Source organism: Phacochoerus africanus, chromosome X (genome assembly GCF_016906955.1).
Source record: "Phacochoerus africanus isolate WHEZ1 chromosome X, ROS_Pafr_v1, whole genome shotgun sequence".
Classification (NCBI taxonomy): Eukaryota; Metazoa; Chordata; class Mammalia; order Artiodactyla; family Suidae; genus Phacochoerus; species Phacochoerus africanus.
Window position 1 is genome coordinate 72,233,981 of NC_062560.1, and position 18,367 is coordinate 72,252,347.

Here is an 18,367-nt window from a genome sequence, read left to right on the forward strand (position 1 = left end):
GCAAATGATTTTTATAGTTTTTCTTGGCTCCTCATATTTTCTAGTTCCTTTCTGAGGGAATCTGCATTACTGTTCATATCCTCTCTTAATTCCTTGATGTTCAGCCTTATTTCTTCGGTACTTTTACTATCTACCTTTGTCTTTTTTTTTTTTTTTTTTGTCTTTTTGCCATTTCTTGGCCTGCTGCTGCAGCATATGGAGATTCCCAGGCTAGGGGTCTAATCGGAGCTATAGCGGCTGGCCTACACAGAGTCACAGCAACACGGGATCCAAGCTGTGTCTGCAACCTACACCACAGCTCACAGCAACGCTGGATCCTTAACCCACTGAGCAAGGCCAGGGATTGAACCCACAACCTCATGGTTCCTAGTTGGATTCGTTAACCACTGCACCACAACGGGAACTCCACTGTCTACCTTTTGAACTAAATGTCTGTCAGACTGCAGAGGTCTGTTTCATTGTTGACTGCTTTAGGTGAGTTCTCTTGTTGTTTTTACTGGGAATGGTTTCTGAGCTTCTTCATCTTGCTTATGTTTTTCTTTTTCTGTGAGTTTGGAGAAGCCAAACTGAAGTCTTGTAAGGCTACTTCTATGCAAAAGCACCTCTTTGTTTTTTTTTTGGGGGGGGGTTACTATTTATTTTTGATGTGGGAGTTTGAATATTTGCTGTCTCTTTCTTGGGTGTGAGCAGGCTGTTATCCCCAGGATGCTCAGTGTGTTTTCAGGGAGAAGCAAGCAATGGGTAGGGCCAGCAGTCAGTCCCTGGTCACTGGGCTCTCAACAGCAGCAAGGACCTGCAGGAAGGTGGCACAGGCTACTGCTAGTTGCAGGGCCCTAGAAAGTGGTAATGAGCTCTACGCAAATCTACAAGGTGACCAGAGCATTTGGCAGTAGCAGGGTATGTGACTTCCCAGAGGAGTGAGAGTAACAGCTAGTGTTCAATTGCAATGCCCTCCTCTGAGGTGATTGGATTCACAGGTGGTGCCTGTTTAGGGGTCCCTAGTGGTAGTGGGCCACGCCCACATCTGGAGTCAATGATAACTGCGATGGTTTTCCCCCGCAACCTGTAGACCATACACAAAGCCTCCTGTCTCACTTAGCCCACATAGGAGGTGTTGCACAGGCTGCTCCTAGTTGCAGGATCCTGGGAAGTGACAGAGATCAGTCGTGTAGATACTGCCCAGAGCATTCAGTGTGGCAACAGCAGGGCCAGTGTGTTCCCAGAGGTGCAAGAGCACCAACAGGTGGTGTTCGGTCACAATGCCCTCCTCTGTGGTGCCCTTGAAGTGATTGGGGCTGCAGTGGTGCCTGTTCACGGACTGCTAGTGGTGGCGGGCCACTCCCACCTCTAAAGCCAGAGATAACTATGGTGGTTTGCCCATGCCTCTTGTAGACCATGCAAGAAGCACCTCATCCTGCTTAGCACCCACAGGAGGTGCTGCACAAGCTGCTCCTAGTTGAATGTTCCTGGGATGGGACAGTGGTCAAGCGTCTTGGCACTGCCCAGAGCATTTGGCAGTGGCAACAGTAGGACGGGTGTGCTCCCAAGGGAGTGAGAGCAACAACAGATGTTCTGTTGCAATGTCCTCCTCTGTGGTGCCCTCTGAGGTGGTTGGGGCTATGAGTGATTTTTGTTCAGTGGTGGTGGGTCATGCCCACATCTGGAGTCAGAGATAACTGTGGCGGTTTGCCCCTGCCACCTGCTGACCACTCAAGAAGCACCTGTCCCACTTAGCCCACGCAGGAGGTGCTGCACCAGCTGCTCCTACTTGTAGGGTCTTGGGAAGGGAGAGTGACCAAGTGTCTGGGCACCTCCCAGAGTGTTTGGCAGTGGCAGCTGCAGGGTGGGTGTGTTCCCGGGGTAGTGAGAGCAACAGCATATGGTGCTTGGTTGGCACCACATCGTACTTATCCCCCTGATGCCTTTAGCCCACACAGTAGGGGCCTGGCCACTGGTAGCCTGCACAAGAAGCACCCAGTCTCCTGTAAATGAGCAAGAGACTTCTCGCAGCCTGCAGCTCGCGCCAGAGCCTCCTGGTCTCCCATAAACTATCAAGTGGCTTCTCTGCCCGCAGCCTGTGCCAGAGCCCCCTGGTCTCCCATAGACTAGTGAGTGGCTTCTCTCTTCCTGCAGCCTACACCAGAGCCGCCCGGTCTCCTGTAGACTAGTGAGTGGCTCCTTGCTGTCCGCAGCCTGCACCAGAGCTGCCCTGCCCTCTGAGAGACCGCAGGCATGTGCTCTCATGCTCAGGCATGGGGAGTTTCCAATGGCAGTCTGCCCCTACTCCTGTCAACCTCCCCAACAATGGCGCCTTGCCTCTCCTGCAGGTCTGGACCTTCTCCCGTGTTCCCTCTGCTGTGGCGTTCCACTCCCCAGCCCATAACGTACTGCTCCCCAACACATGGCACACTGCTCCTTAGCCCCCTTAGGCTATTTCCACACCACCAACCCCAGCACTCTCCCCGGGACTGACCTCTGGAGCCTGAGTCTCAGCACCTAGCTCCTGCCCAAGCATCTGGGCCAGTGGTTCAGGTGATCTTTGTGGCTCTCACTCTGCTTTGCCCTTCTCAGTCCAGCTGCTGCACTTTTCTCTGCAACTTTGAGTCTCTGAGATCCCTCTGACTAGACTGATCTTTCCATAGGTTAGGTGGCTTCCCAGGATGTGGGTTTCTTTTCTCCTTCACAGCTCCCTCTCAGGAATGCTAGTCCTGTCCTGATTCCTTTTCTCTTTTTTTATTTTGTTCTACCCAATTATGTCAAGAGTTTCTCGCCCTTTTTGGAGGTTTCAGTTGACGATCTATGTGAGTGGTTTTACATGTAGATGTGTTTTTTTGATGTGTTTGTGGAAGAAGGTGAGCGCGACCTCTTCCTACTATGTCATCTTGTTCCACCTCTGTTATATCAAATGCTTTTTGCATATCTATTTATATGGTCATGTGTTTACTGTCTTATTTTATTAATATGGTATATTATATTGATTAATTTTTGAATGTTGAACTAACCTTGCATTCTTGGTATATGTCTCACTTGCTCAGATGCATAAGTCTTTTCATATGAGTCTATATTCAGTTTCTATTATTTCACTGAGGCTAATACATATTTATAAGCAGTTTCGGTCTGTAGTTTTCTTGTGATGTCTTGATTTTGGTGCCAGGTCAATTCTGTCCTCATAGAATGAGAAGGTAAGTGTTGCCTTCCCTGCTGTTTTTTTGGAAGAGTTTTTGAAAGATTGGTGTTAATTCTTCTTTAAACATTTGGTAGAATTTACCCATGAAGCAATTTGTGCCTAAGATGGCACCTGCCAGAGTTCCCATTGTGGCATAGCAGAAATGAACCAGACTAGTATCCATGAGAACGCAGGTTTGATCCCTGGCCTTGCTCAATGAGTCAAGGATCTGACATTGCCATGAGCTGTGGTGTAGGTTGTAGAGGTGGCTCGGATCCTGTGTTGCTGTAGCTGTGGCATAGGCCAGCAGCTGTAGCTCCAACTCAACCCCTAGCCTGGGAACTTATATATGCTGCAGGTGCTGTCCTAAAAAAAAATGGCACCTCTCAGGAGCATATTGTTTCTATAGGAAGTGTTTGTTGAGTTGTGTTCATGGATAGAAGGAGTCAATGTTATCAAAATGACTATACTACCTAAGACAATCTACAGATTCAATGCAATCCCTATCAAATCACCAAGGACATTTTTCACAGAACTCGAACAAAATATTTTAAAGTTTGTTTGGAAGCACAACAGACCCAGAATAGCCAAAGACATCCTGAAAAAGAAAAATGGAGCTGGAGGAATCAGGCTCCCAGACTTCAGACTATACTGCAAAGCAACAGTCATCAAAACTGTATGGTACTGGCACAAAGACAGAAATATAGATCAGTGGAACAGGATAAAAAGCCCAGAATTCAACCCACACACCTACAGCCAACTCATCTATGACAAAGGAGGCAAGAATATACAATGGAGAAAGGACAGCCTGTTCAACAAGTGGTGCTGGGAAAACTGGACAGCCCCATGGAAAAGAATGAAATGAGAACACTCCCTAACACCATACACAAAAATAAACTCCAAATGGATGAAAGACCGAGATATAAGAACAGACACTATAAAACTCTTAGAAGAAAACATAGGCCAAACACTCGCTGACATAAACGACAGCAACATCTTCTCAGATCCACCTATCAGAGTATTGACAATAAAAACAAAAATAAACAAATGGGATCCAATCAAACTTCAAGGTTTCTGCACAGCAAAGGAAACCCTAAACAAAACGAAAAGACAACCCACAGAATGGGAGAAAAGCTTTGCAAGTGAATCGCCGGAAAAGGGATTCATCTCCAAAATTTACAAACACCTTCTGCAGCTCCATACCAAAAAAACAAACAACCCCATCCAAAAATGGGCAGAAGATCTAAACAGACAGTTCTCCAAAGAAGACATGCAGATGGCCAAAAAACACATGAAAAGATGTTCAACATCACTCATCATTAGAGAAATGCAAATCAAAACCACGATGAGGTACCACCTTCCACCAGCCAGAATGGCCATCATCCAAAAGTCTACAAACAATAAGTGCAGGAGAGGGTGTGGAGAAAAAGGAACCCTAGTACACTGTTGGTGGGACTGTAAATGGGTGCAACCACTGTGTAAAGCAGTATGGAGATTCCTCAGAAAACTAAACATAGAACTGCCGTTTGATCCAGCAATCCCACCCCTGGGCATCTACCCAGAGAAAACCACGACTCGCAAAGACACATGTACTCCAGTGTTCATTGCAGCACTCTTTGCAATAGCCAAGACATGGAAACAACCTAAATGTCCATCGACAGAGGAGTGGATCAAGAAGATGTTGTACATACACACATGGAATATTAGTCATTAAAATGAACAAAATACTGGCATTTTTAGCAACATGGATGGACCTAGAAACTATCATGCTAAGTGAAGTCAGCCATACAATGAGATACCAACATCAAATGTTATCACTTACATGTGGAATTTGAAAAAAGGACAGACGGAACTTCTTTGCAGAACAGATGCTGACTCACAGACATTGAAAAACTTATGGTCTCTGGAGGAGACAGTTTGGGGGGTGGGGGGATGTTCTTGGGCTGTGGGATGGAAATCCTGTGAAATTGGATTGTTATGGTCATCATACAACTACAGATGTGATAAATTCATTTGAGTAATAAAAAAAAAACTCGAATAACTTTTAGACTTCTTGCCTTTAAGAACAAAGTATCCTGTTTAGAGAAATATTTAGTAATCGTACAAAATAAGATGTGGTTAAATTCTAAATTATCACAGGCCTTCATAGACTTTATGTCCTTTGTCTGTAAATTTTCCCATCTCTTCGAAATACCTGAAAATGGGGATATATGTTCCTTATCTCTGCCCCCTAAATAGAATAGGTCAATTCCTTCTCTGTGTCCTCATTGTACACACCACTGTTATACTGGATATAACCACATATTGCATTTCTTGTGTTTTTTCCCCTAAGTTGAAGGTTTCCTTAAAAACAGGGATCATGTTTTATTCACATTTCTACCTCATGTCTCTCATAATTATAGTTTAAAATGTATTAATTGCCAAAAAGGTTAATGTTAACATGAGCTATACTTAATGTATTTTTTTCAAAACTTCACTTGAAAAAAAATTGCTTTTAAAAATTACTTCTAGTGACTTGAAGGTTGAACCTTTATTGATATTTATTGATAATATTTCTGCAGGCCAGAAGAAATATTTGAATAAATAATGACTGAGACTTTTCCAAAAAGAATGATATACCTCAAATCACAGATCTAAGAAGCAGAGAGAACCTCATATAAAATAAATACAACACATACATACAAACACATCCCACTATGCTGTACACATCATTTTCATACTGCTGAAAAATAAGAGAAAATCTAGAAAACAGCCAGAGAAGAAGCATTACATAAAGAGGAACAAAAATGAGCATTACAGCGTATTTCTCAGAAAAGTACACAAACTAGAGTGTTTCTTAAGGAGAGTTTTCTTTGTGATTGCAGCTGTAACTCAGACTTGTTAAATTATATTTTTACTTTTCTTTTAAATAACTGAGTGTTCTCATCTTTAAAACAAAAATAACCCCAACTTCAAAATCTCCCCCTTATTCTAGCAAAGGAAATAATTAATTGTGCTTTATACTGGATTTAATATCATGGTAATCACACTTCAGCTTCCTTATCTTCAAATAGAGGCATGTGGTTACTTTTTTAAGACTGTATCTTTAACATCATTCCAAGATGGGGTATTTGGTTTGTCCTGAATCTCTGTTATTAACTTGCATTTAGGAATTCCTTATTGAATTAAAGGCTGAATTATCTGAGGGTTCTAGCTCTATAAAATGCCTCAAGTTCTGTTCAACAGTTTAAAGATTATACACTAAGTATAGTATAGATGTGCACAAAATCTACAACATCATTTCTTCTCTTAAGGAATTTACAGTTTTGTTGACAGAAGACATATCTACATGCAATGAATAGTGTTATGAGAGCATATATTTAAATACTATAACATGTAATATATATAGTAAATCCTTAGCAATTCCAGAAGTGACTCATTTATGATAGTTTAAAGCCTCTCAGACCTTAAATGATAGTATCTAGATTACTAAGACTGAAGCAGTTAGCCTGTCTGCATGGCTCTAAGTTGAACATTAAGTTCCAGGAACTTGAGGCAATTAGGCTGGCTAAATCAGAAAGGTTAATTTATGTTTACTTATGGTGGAAAATGGTGGAGTGTTTGACTGTTAGGATAAGTTGGAATTTTATTTTGAAGGCAGCAAAGAGCCATTGAAACAAATCCAATGATTTATGATTTTTTAATTTAAAATATTACCAATGTACAAAGAAGTATTAATGAGCACTGCAATTACAGTTGAAACATCCTATGTATCCCTCAAACTCTGATTGTATTTCCCTCGCTCCCTGAATTCCCTATAGCTACTCTCCTCACTTTTGTATTTAACATTGCTCTGCATGCTTTTAGACTTTTACTATATATGCATGTATTCCTAAACTTTATACACTATTGTTTTGTATGCTTTTAAGCATTTTATAAATTGTATTTATGCTGCTTATGTTCTCCAACTTGTTTTTATCAAAGCATTGCTTGTGATATCTATACGTTTGTGTGTGTAGCTCTAGTGCATTCATTTTCATTGTGTGTAGTATTCTGTTGTAAGAATATATAGCACGTTTATTTCTCTGTTCTCTTAATGGAGTAATTGAGTCACTCCACCCACCCTTTTTTCTGTTAAAAATAATGCTGTTGTGAACAATCCTATACAAATCTCCTTCGGCTTGTGTGAGAATTTCTCTGTTCTACTTGCTGTATGACTTTGGTCAAATCACTAAACCTATCTAAACCTTAGTTTTATCTGAACAATTAGGATAAGAATAGTCCTTATTTCATAGGGTTTTTTACTAGGAATTACTGAAAAGATGATAATGATGTGCACAATAATATGCCTGGGCTATATAGCAAATATCCAGTAGTTCCTAGCTGCTATTTTTGTCTTTATTAGTATTTAAATCTCTATATTCATAGCACCTAGTATAATATTGAGTTTTCCTGACCTTCAGATCTCAATTTATGTCACACTTCCTTCGTGCCAATGGACTGATAAACTGTTTCTCATGACAGAAACAGTAGTCTTGAGCAAGTAAAATAGGAATTAATCGTGTTATATTATCAATTTTTATTGAAATGAATATATATTTACAGATTTGTTTCTTCTTAGGCTTATTTTGATTTCTTTCAGACCCTTGGTTATTCATGATATTTTTAATGACAGAAACTGTCTTTAAATGCATAAAATATGTTTACTTGGTTACCATACCATTATGTGTAAAATATTCTCTTTCTCTGTCATTCAAAAAAAGCCACTAAGCTAGAAATTTGAATGCACAGGTTATTGCAGATTGTTTACTAAAAAAATATCCAGTGAAACCTGACTTAAAAGCTTCTTTAACAATAATCCAAATTGGGAGTCCCCCTCATGGTGCAGTGGGTTAAGGATCTGGCATTGTCACTGCAACGTCCTGGGTTATTGCTGTGGCACAGGTTCCATCCCTGGCCTAGGAACTTCTGCATGCCACAGGTGCAGCCAAAAAGAAACTGAACAACCCAAATTGAAGGATTCTATTGATAAAATTCTAATAGAGTAGGAATCAGATTACCATTTTCTTTGATCATCTGTGAAAGCCTAACTGATCAGAGTGTAAATTAAGGCTTACTGGAGTCTCCAACCTTTGAGGATTGAGATACTAAAGGCTTTATAGTTTGTGGCTGTTTTACCCCTATAACTTTTCCACAGGTTCTTCATTTTTTATCTGAGTATTTCAGTCCTTCGAAATAGACTTTGAAATGCTGACATGGAAGGCCCAAATTGTACAGATACATTTTCGTAGTTTTATTATTTGTTCTTCGTCACCACTATCTTTTTCAAGAATTTTATGAGAAAATGCAGGCAGAGTTTTAAAATTTCCTGTTTCAGCAAAGTATCTGCTTTTTGTGTACCGGTATAATAAATTATCCTGTAGCTGATGGTCTCTGCTGTTCTTAGTAGATTTAATGATAGTTTATTCTCTTAGAGATGATTCACCAACTCATTATTTTCTGAAGAAAATAAGCACCATGATATATACAGACCTTCTGTTAGTGACTCACTGGTGATTACTTTAAAACAAGGCATCCCTTTGTGAGACTTTTATGTTGCTGTCAAGAAATAGCTCTTATGCTATAGCTACAAAATGAAGCTTTAGCACCTTTTCTTGTTTCAATTTTAGTAAGGAAAAAGATACAGTAATATCTCTGTTAAAGCAGAAGATGAGTTCAGTGGCACTTGCCATTGTCAGAAATTTACCCTTGGAAAGTAGTACAGGGGACACAGGAGTGCATTCCAGAAGTTAGTAATGGGGAATTAAAATGTGCTTTTGTTGGCAAGAGTGGCCGGGCCTTTGCCACATGACCCAAAGGAATGGAAGGCTGCAGGTGCAGCCAAAAAGTGAAAATTATATGTATATGTGTTTCAGTTGAGACTACTAAAGAATTTTCTCATAGAGCTGTAAAAAGATGGAATGATCTATTTTTTTTTGTCTTTTTTTTTTTTTGTTGTTGTTGTTGTTGCTATTTCTTGGGCCGCTCCCACGGCATATGGAGGTTCCCAGGCTAGGGGTTGAATCGGAGCTATAGCCACCGGCCTACGCCAGAGCCACAGCAATGCGGGATCCCAGCCGCATCTGCAACCTACACCACAGCTCACGGCAACGCCGGATCGTTAACCCACTGAGGAAGGGCAGGGACCGAACCCGCAACCTCATGGTTCCTAGTCGGATTCGTTAACCACTGCGCCACGACGGGAACTCCTGGAATGATCTATTAGCAGAGTTTCTCGTTACTGAAGGGGGTCATACATAGACTGGAGGGTCACTTGGTAGTGTGTTTTAGAAGGGATTCTATCATTAGAGGAATGGTTGGACCAGAAGATCTTTAAGTGCCCTTTGCATTTTAAGACTGAACCTCTAGAAGAAAGAAGGTGATATGCCTGAAACACAGCCCTATATTTTCAAACCAATTCTCTGTTTTACCATTTTATGTTGAATTAAATAATCATTAGTTTATTCAGAGCAGTGCTTGATCTTTCAGGCCAATTTGTGTTCTTCCTACCTCCTACCTAATATTTCAGAAGAGACTCAACTTCATCAGTTGTATAATCATGTCCTGGTGTTTACTTTCCTTATGAGTAGTTATATACTTTAGATCTGTGGGCAAAGGAAATCACCCAGAAAGAACAGTACTGATGTAGTCAGTCACAGTCTTCTCTCCCTTGATGATAAGGCACGCTATTAGCCCTTCAGATCTACCACAGAAAGGAAAGGGAGAAAGAAGGAAAAGTAGGAAATAGAGGTAAAATAAGGATTGAAAAATAATTGGAACAAATAGTTGCTAAAAAAAATGGTGGAGGAAAGAGGTGAGAAGAAAGAGCAAAAAGTGGGAGAAATTAGAGATGAGTAAGCTACTTCTTTTACCAGGGATGGCAGACTGTAACTTCTCTCTTTTCTCTACCCAAGTCTAGTGATCTAGAGTCATAAACAGCCCTGTGGTGATTAAGTTTGCCTTGTGAACAGCTTTGCCGGCACCAGCCCTACACTGAGAGGGATACTTCTTTTCATACCTTTCTAGTCCCCTCCATGTATGAATCTCTTGATCTCCAAAAACTGAGGCCTTTTAAAAACTATATTTAAGCAGCTATAATATAAAAGAATGTTTCCCTAAAGGAATTCCTTAAGCAAGTATTATCAACCATTCTAGCTAAAAATGCATCAATTTAGATAGAAAGTGTTATATTTTAAGGTATTTATTTGATACAGTATAATAATCATTACATTGATTTAACCAAGAAATTCTGTCATGGCTTGTGCAAAATAGAATGTTGTTTCTAATAAGAAAGAATCAGGCTTCCTCTCTTATCCACTTACAGTCTTCAGAAAGTCAAAATTTAATCAAGAAATGTTATTAGAATACTGCCTTCCAGAGTTCCCCTCATGGCTCAGTGGTTAACTAATCCAACTAGGAACCATGAGGTTTCGGGTTTGATCCCTGCCCTTGCTCAGTGGGTTAAGGATCTGGTGTTGCCGCAAGCTGTGGTGTAGGTTGCAGAGGAGGCTTGGATCTGGCGTAGGCCAGCTGCTACAGCTCCAATTAGACCCCTAGCCTGGGACCCTCCATATGCCACAGGAGTGGCCCTGGAAAAGACAAAAGAAAGAAAGAAAGGAAGGAAGGAAGGAAGGAAAGAAAGAAAGAAACTCTGAGATATTTCACAACACCAAAAGCACAAAAGATAAAATGTTGAAAGCTGATTCAAAAAAAAAAAAATACTGCCTTCCATTTATCTAACTCTAAACAGTTTATAAACTTTTCATCTATTTTGGTATTTGATTCATAGAACATTCCTGTGAGGGTTTTTTTTTTTTTTTTGTCTTTTTATGGCTGCACCCATGGCATATGGAGGTTCCCAGGCTAGGGGCCCAATCAGAGATGTAGCTGTTGGCCTATGCCAGAGCCACAGCAATGCGGGATCCGAGCTATGTCTGTGACCTACACCACACACAGCTCATGGCAACACCAGATCCTTAACCCACTGATCGAGGCCAGGGATCAAACCTGCATCCTCATGGATGCTAGTTGGGTTCATTAACCATTGAGCCACTATGGAAACTCCTCCCCTTTTTTTCATGGGCTGCACCCACAGGCATATGGAGGTTCCCAGGCTAGAGGTAGAATTGGAGTTGTAGCTGCTGGCCTACCTCATGGCCACAGCAACTCCAGATCCAAGCTGCATCTGTGACCTACACTGCAGCTCTCTGCAATGCCAGATTCTTAACCCACTGAGCAAGGCCAGGGATCGAACCCATGTCCTCATGGATACTAGTCGGGTTCGTTAACTGCTGAGCCACAAGGGGAACTCCCTTGTAAGAATTGTTAATAAGGAGAGGAAATATACTTTAAGGCATTTATACATGTATCATGATAAGATGTATTTGTGATAAATTTTAGTTGTGTTGAGGCTGGATTATTTGAGTCCTCAAAAGCTTCAGAGAGTATGGTAGGACCTGCAAGCATATGCAAAATTTTGAGAATAACTGCATTCAGGGGGACTATAGTGGATAATTTTCATTGGATTCACAAAAAATTAAAACCATCGAATCAGTCTTACAATTTTAGGTTAGCTTTAGGACTTTTAGTTATCATTTGCCTTTACAAATGCTTGGCATATAGGTATTCAATAAATGTTACATAGAAAAACTTGGTAGGTTACCTATGTATACTGCCTTATTTAAACCTGTGAATTATTTTATTACTTTTTTGAGATCCTTAGTCCTATAAAGCCCTTTGAATACAAAAAGACATAAGACTGTTCATAAGGGCCCTACATTTTAGCAGGGAAAAAAAAGGCTATATATGTTTTAAAAGCTAAATAATAATAAAACAATATGTTAAATTCCAAGTTAGTATTTCACACAAATAAGAACTGTATGAAATCAGAGAGAGAACTCTGAATGAGCTAGTAGTACTTGAGCTAGACCTTCAATAAAGGGCAGGGTTTAGGTAAGTGTATTTACCCAACAAATACTTTTTGAGTACCTGCTGTGTGCCAAGCACTTAGGTGAAGGAGAGGGGAAGACATTCTAGCAGGGAAAATGAAGTGAATGAAGGCACTGAGGGAGGAATATACTTGGCATGTTTCAGCCTAGGAAGATTAATTTGGCTAGAGCCAGAGAGACAGGACATTTGGTTTATAAGATATTTGGACAATAGCAAAAGGTCCTTGAAATTTGGTCCTATCTAAAACATCCATGAGTTAGAGTTCCCGTCATGGTGCAGCAGAAACAAATACGATTAGGAACCATGAGGTTGCAGGTTCAATCCCTGCCCTTGCTCAGTGGGTTAAGAATCCGGCGTTGCCGTGAGTTGTGGTGTAGGTCTCAGACGCAGCTTGGATCTGGCATTGCTGTAGCTCTGGCATAGGCCGGTGGCAACAACTCCGATTAGACCCCTAGCCTGGGAACCTCCATATGCCGCGGGTGCAGCCCTAAAAAGACGAAAAAATTAAAAATAAAAAAAAATTAAAACATCCATGAGCATATTTGGTCTGTGCCAAATGGTGTTGGACAGGACCAGATATCAAGGACCTTTTGGCTTAGACCAAAGGTCTTATGGGCATTTTGAATAAGATCAAAAATTTACTAACCACAGACGGTATATTCAGAGGGATAGACTAAGATGGTTTATTTGTTTATGGAGCCAGGAGAACAAAGCAACATTTTAGAAAGCTGAATTTTATTTCCTGTGTAGTTTATTCAAACCTATTGTGAAATACAATAGCAACTGGAATCTAACTCCTTGGAAATCATCTCTTATTACAGTCTTCTCAAGTAAATAGAATGCTTTCAATATTCTTTTGCCACATCCCTACAAGGTAGATATAGCCTAATTTCCTTGATTCGTGTGTGTGTGTGTGTGTGTGTGTGTGTGTGTGTGTGGCATGCATATTTGTACATATGCATGTGAAAAAGGTAGCTGTTAGGTGTTTTTAAAATTTAGCTACCGATTTTGACAATAAGTTAGTATTTGTCTGACTCTGATTATCATAAACTGACTAAAGTGAATTATGCCAGTCTCTGTCGCTATTTCTGGAGGATTTTTTTAAAAATGTTTATTTGTGTAACTACTGTATTCCCTGTTTTTGTTTTCATTTTTAAATTTCTACTTATTTTTATTTAAGATAAACTTTTGACATTTTCAAGTATTATGCAGTAATAATTACATCACAATTATTGAATGTTCATAAATTCCAAAGTAATTTTATTCTTTCATACAAATCATAATTAAAGCACTCGATGCTTGAAATGCTTTAACATTTATGTTCTATAATTTAATAAAACACTAAAAACCTTATATATCCGATCCATATTGAGGTGGGCAGTTATTTGTTCTGGCTAATTTAAGATTGGCCTTTTAAGTGGTGGAGCGTTAATTTTGATGCTTATAGTTCAAGTGTACCATATACTTCCCATCCATCTTAAAGCAGAGAGAATTTAACCCATTCTTCATCATTCAGTATCTTCATTATTTAACTTTGCCATTTGTAACAGCTATAGCTGTTATTCTTAAGATGCAATATAGATAGTGAATGGTGTTGAACACAGAAATAGCCTTAAAATATGGTATCTTGAAAACATTTCTGGTGTCATTTTCTTTTTTCCACCGAAATGTGAAATAAAATATATGCAGCCTCTTAGCTTTGTGGACAGTGTCACTTGCTCAGTGAACCAAAGGCAGCCTTTTTTTTAAGGGTTTTTCTGTCTTTTAAAGGTCACTAGTGATACTTGTATCCTTTTACTTTTCTGCCCCCATTGAAAATATTTTGTATGTTTTCTGTCCCATTAACATAAAATACTTTCTCATGCACAATAGACATTCAAAAAATAGTATTTAACCCTTTCTTGTTATTAATGTATTAGAACAAAAGTATTATTTTGTCAGCACATTCATATTCAGGTTATTTCACTTTTACAGATATGCTAAAGGTCACTGTTTTCTCTTAGTATTCATTAATATTTAATTTCCAAGAAAAGACCAGACCCTATGCACCACTTAAAATGGCATTTTAAATATAGGCAACAGAGCAGAGAGATGGATTAATCTGAGTTTTTGATAAGTCACTGAATGAATTCTAAATTTCAGTCTACTTCTAGATTTCTTATTATATGAGAGAATAATGTTTTGTCATTGTTGAAGCCAGTTTGAGTTGGGGATTCCAAAACCTTAGCATAAACTATTCTAAGTCCACAATATTGGATTGTTGTGAAGATTAAAAGACTTGATATACATATATATATATGTATACATATATATATATATGTATACATATATATATATATATATATGTATACATATATATATATATATGTAAGTACCTGGCACATAATAAATGCTCCTTAAACACAGAACCCTGTCTCCAGGGATCCCTTGTATTTTCAGGAACACTATATTAAGGCATAGCACAGGTACCACTACCAGATTGTAGAGCTGTTACATCATCCATTTTTAACTTCATTGCTGGTTCTATTTCTTGCCTAGCGATAGTGTGTGCCTCTGCTACTGTCTTTCATTCTGCTTTTATTCTTTCTTGTCTTGTCTATTTCTTGTTAATTCTTTCACTTCTTGGCTTTTCTATGATAAATCTAGCCTTTTATAAATACAACTAGCCAATTGGAATACCTGTGCTCAGCTCTTTGATTCTTCTCCCTTTTGTTTGTTGGTTACTGAATGTTTAGGGCAGCTTTTCGGCCATAGGAGATCTAAAACATGAAGTCTTATTTCTTTTCCCTCTTTCCAGGTTTTAGAACTCCTTTAGATACCTGAAAGTTTTAGGTAGCAAAGGTCATACTGTACCTAATAATAAGCTTGATTTATAAGAGAGACAGATTTCCAAAAGCTATAGGAAAATTAATCTCCTTACATTGGAGCCATACCATTTTTCTTAGTCAAGTCCAACTGGTATAACAGAATACGTAGACTGGATCATTTAAACAGCAGACATTTATTTCTCACAGTTCTGGAACCTGGGAAGCCCATGATCATGGTGCCAGCAGTTTTGGCACCATGGGTTGCAGACTGTTTCCATCAGGCTATGTGCTCACAGTGACCTCTTCTTTGTGCGGACTGGGGAGAGGGAGAGGTTTCATGTCTCTTCTTTTTCTTATATGGACACTAATCTTGTTATGGGGCTCCACCCTTGTGACTTCTAAACCTAATCACCTCCCAAAGGCCCCACTTCCTAATACCATCACATTAGAGGTTAGGATGTCGTATGTGAATTTGGGGGGATAAAACATCAATCCATAATATTTTTTAAATTTAAAAAATCTTAACATTAGTCAAGTTTGGTAGCACTGGGAAAAAATATCTTTTATGTCTTTTTTTGCAGAATGTCTCCCCACCACCCTCTTATTTCAGTTTGGGATTGCATTTGATCACTATGTGTCCCCACAGTGCTGTTAGACTAGAAGTAATAAAACTGCTAATCAAATATTTTATAGATATTAAGAAAACACTAGGTGATAGTGGATAACTATCATAGAAAGTAGCCTTATGTTTATAATAAAAGTAACAGACTTAATTTTTCCCAGGTGGTACTTTTTTAGTTTTGTTTTTAGCAAAAATGTTAGTTCGGGGCTAAAAGGAAAATAAGCAAATTCACGATTTGACAGGTTTCCTTTCAAACAAGACGACAGACGGTTCTCTAATACATTTGAGGTTTATTTGTAGAGTTTTGATGACCATTAATAAATTAAACCATGTTCGTATTTCATAAGTCTTGTCTTTCATACCATAACATTTTTTTAAAATTTTTTGTCTTTTTGCCATTTCTTGGGCCGCTCTCGCGGCATAAGGAGGTTCCCAGGCTAGGGGTCTAATCAGAGCTGTAGATGCTGGCCTACGCAGAGCCACAGCAACGTGGGATCTGAGCCACATCTGCAACCTACACCACAGCTCACGGCAACGCTGGATCCTTAACCCACTGAGCAAGGCCAGGGATCGAACCTGCAACCTTATGGTTCCTAGTCAGATTCGTTAACCACTGTGCCACGACGTGAACCCCTATAACATATTTTAGATGAGAGACTTGTTTGAGGCATAAATCTGGCTTATCCCAAGTTTAAACCTATGGAATAATATATAATAATATATAAACAAGTTATCTTGAATATGCTAATTTTTACCCCCTCCTTTAAGTTTTAATGCTTCAGAAAAGTGGTAATGAATTGTAGGCCAAATGAAAATCTAAAGAATGGATAAAGATATGATTCTTCTTTTTTTGTTTTTTTTTTTTTTTTCTTTTTAGGGCCACACTCATGGCAGCATATGGAAGTTCTCATGCTAGGGGTCGAATCAGAGCTACAGCTGCCGGCCTATACCACAGCCACAGCAATGCAGGATCCGACCCACATCTGCAACCTACACCACAATGCATAGCAGCACTGGATCCCCAACCCACTGAGCAAGACCAGGGATCAAATCCATGTCCTCAGGTACAATAGTCGGATTTGTTTCCACTGTACCACAACGGGAACTCTGTGATTCTTCCTATTTTAAACCTTAGATCTTATACTGTCCAAGGATAGGTTACTTTGACCTGATGATTTGCTATCATTAATTTATACTAAATTTATACTAAAACATGTACTTGATACAAGGATGGAGTAGCTACACTACTAAGATTTAGTCATTTAAGGAAAATGTGATTTGTGGGGTTCCATATAAAGTGAAAAAACAAATCTAATTAGAGGGGTACGAAAAACTACATGAAGAGTTCTATATATAAGTAGTTAAGAACAGCCAAGATTTAGTAGAAAGGGTATTCTTGGGAGTAATGATATGGAAACAGGCAACCAGTTGAGTTTAGTAACATCAAAGAATTCCTGAAGAAGAATAGTGAACAGAGACAAGGATAAAAAAGTAATAGTGAATTTCCCTTCAGTTCTTCTGCTATTTTCAGGTCAGCATATATGTCCTGAATGGATGGATATAGAGTTAAAGCTAATATATTTAAAGCAAAAATCATGTAAATATTTTAATTTCTTCTATTTTTATTGAATAGATTTGACATGTAACATGTAGTTTAAGGTATACAGTGTTACTTTGATACATTTATATCTTGTAATATGATTGTTAGAACATTTATCAAATTCCATAATTTTAGTACAGTATAACCTATATCCATTATGCTGTTGTACATTTGATTTCTGGCTTATTTACTACTCGTGACAAATTTGTGAGCTTAAACACCGTCCGTCTTATTCCCCTCCCCTACACTTCTGGTGACCACCATTTTACTCTTTTTTTATATGTTTGATTTTTTTAGATTCCACATAAAATTGGTATCATCCGAAACTTGTCTTTCTCTGACTTATCTTGCTCAATATATAATGTTCTCAAAGTCCATCTGTGTTGTTTCAAATGGCAGGATATCCTCCTTTCTCATGGATGAATAATATTCCATTATGTATGTACTTCCACATCTTTTTTCTTTTTCTTTTTTTTTTATAATTTTTTTTATTTTCCCACTGTACAGCAAGGGGGTCAGGTTATCCTTACATGTATACATTATAATTACATTTTTTCCCCCACCCTTTGTTCTGTTGCAACATGAGTATCTAGACAAAGTTCTCAATGCTATTCAGCAGGATCTCCTTGTACATCTATTCTAAGTTGTGTCTGATAAGCTCAAGCTCCCGATCCCTCCCACTCCCTCCCCCTCCCATCAGGCAGCCACAAGTCTCTTCTCCAAGTCCATGATTTTCTTTTCTGAGGAGATGTTCATTTGTGCTGGATATTAGATTCCAGTTATAAGTGATATCATATGGTATTTGTCTTTGTCTTTCTGGCTCATTTCACTCAGCATGAGAGTCTCTAGTTCCATCCATGTTGCTGCAAATGGCATTATGTCATTCGTTTTTATGGCTGAGTAGTATTCCATTGTGTATATATACCACCTCTTCCGAATCCAATCATCTGTCGATGGACATTTAAGTTGTTTCCATGTCCTGGCTATTGTGAATAGTGCTGCAATGAACATGCGGGTGCACGTGTCTCTCTTAAGTAGAGTTTTGTCCAGATAGATGCCCAAGAGTGGGATTGCGGGGTCATAGGGAAGTTCTATGTATAGATTTCTAAGGTATCTCCAAACTGTTCTCCATAGTGGCTGTACCAGTTGACATTCCCACCAACAGTGCAGGAGGGTTCCCTTTTCTCCACACCCCCTCCAGCACT

General features: G+C 39.1%; 1 protein-coding gene across 4 annotated transcripts in view; it reads left to right on the plus strand.

Moving 5' to 3' along the window:
• APOOL (apolipoprotein O like) overlaps nt 1-18,367 on the plus strand; it is a 68,447-nt gene that overhangs the window by 14,484 nt on the left and 35,596 nt on the right. The window lies entirely within an intron of this gene.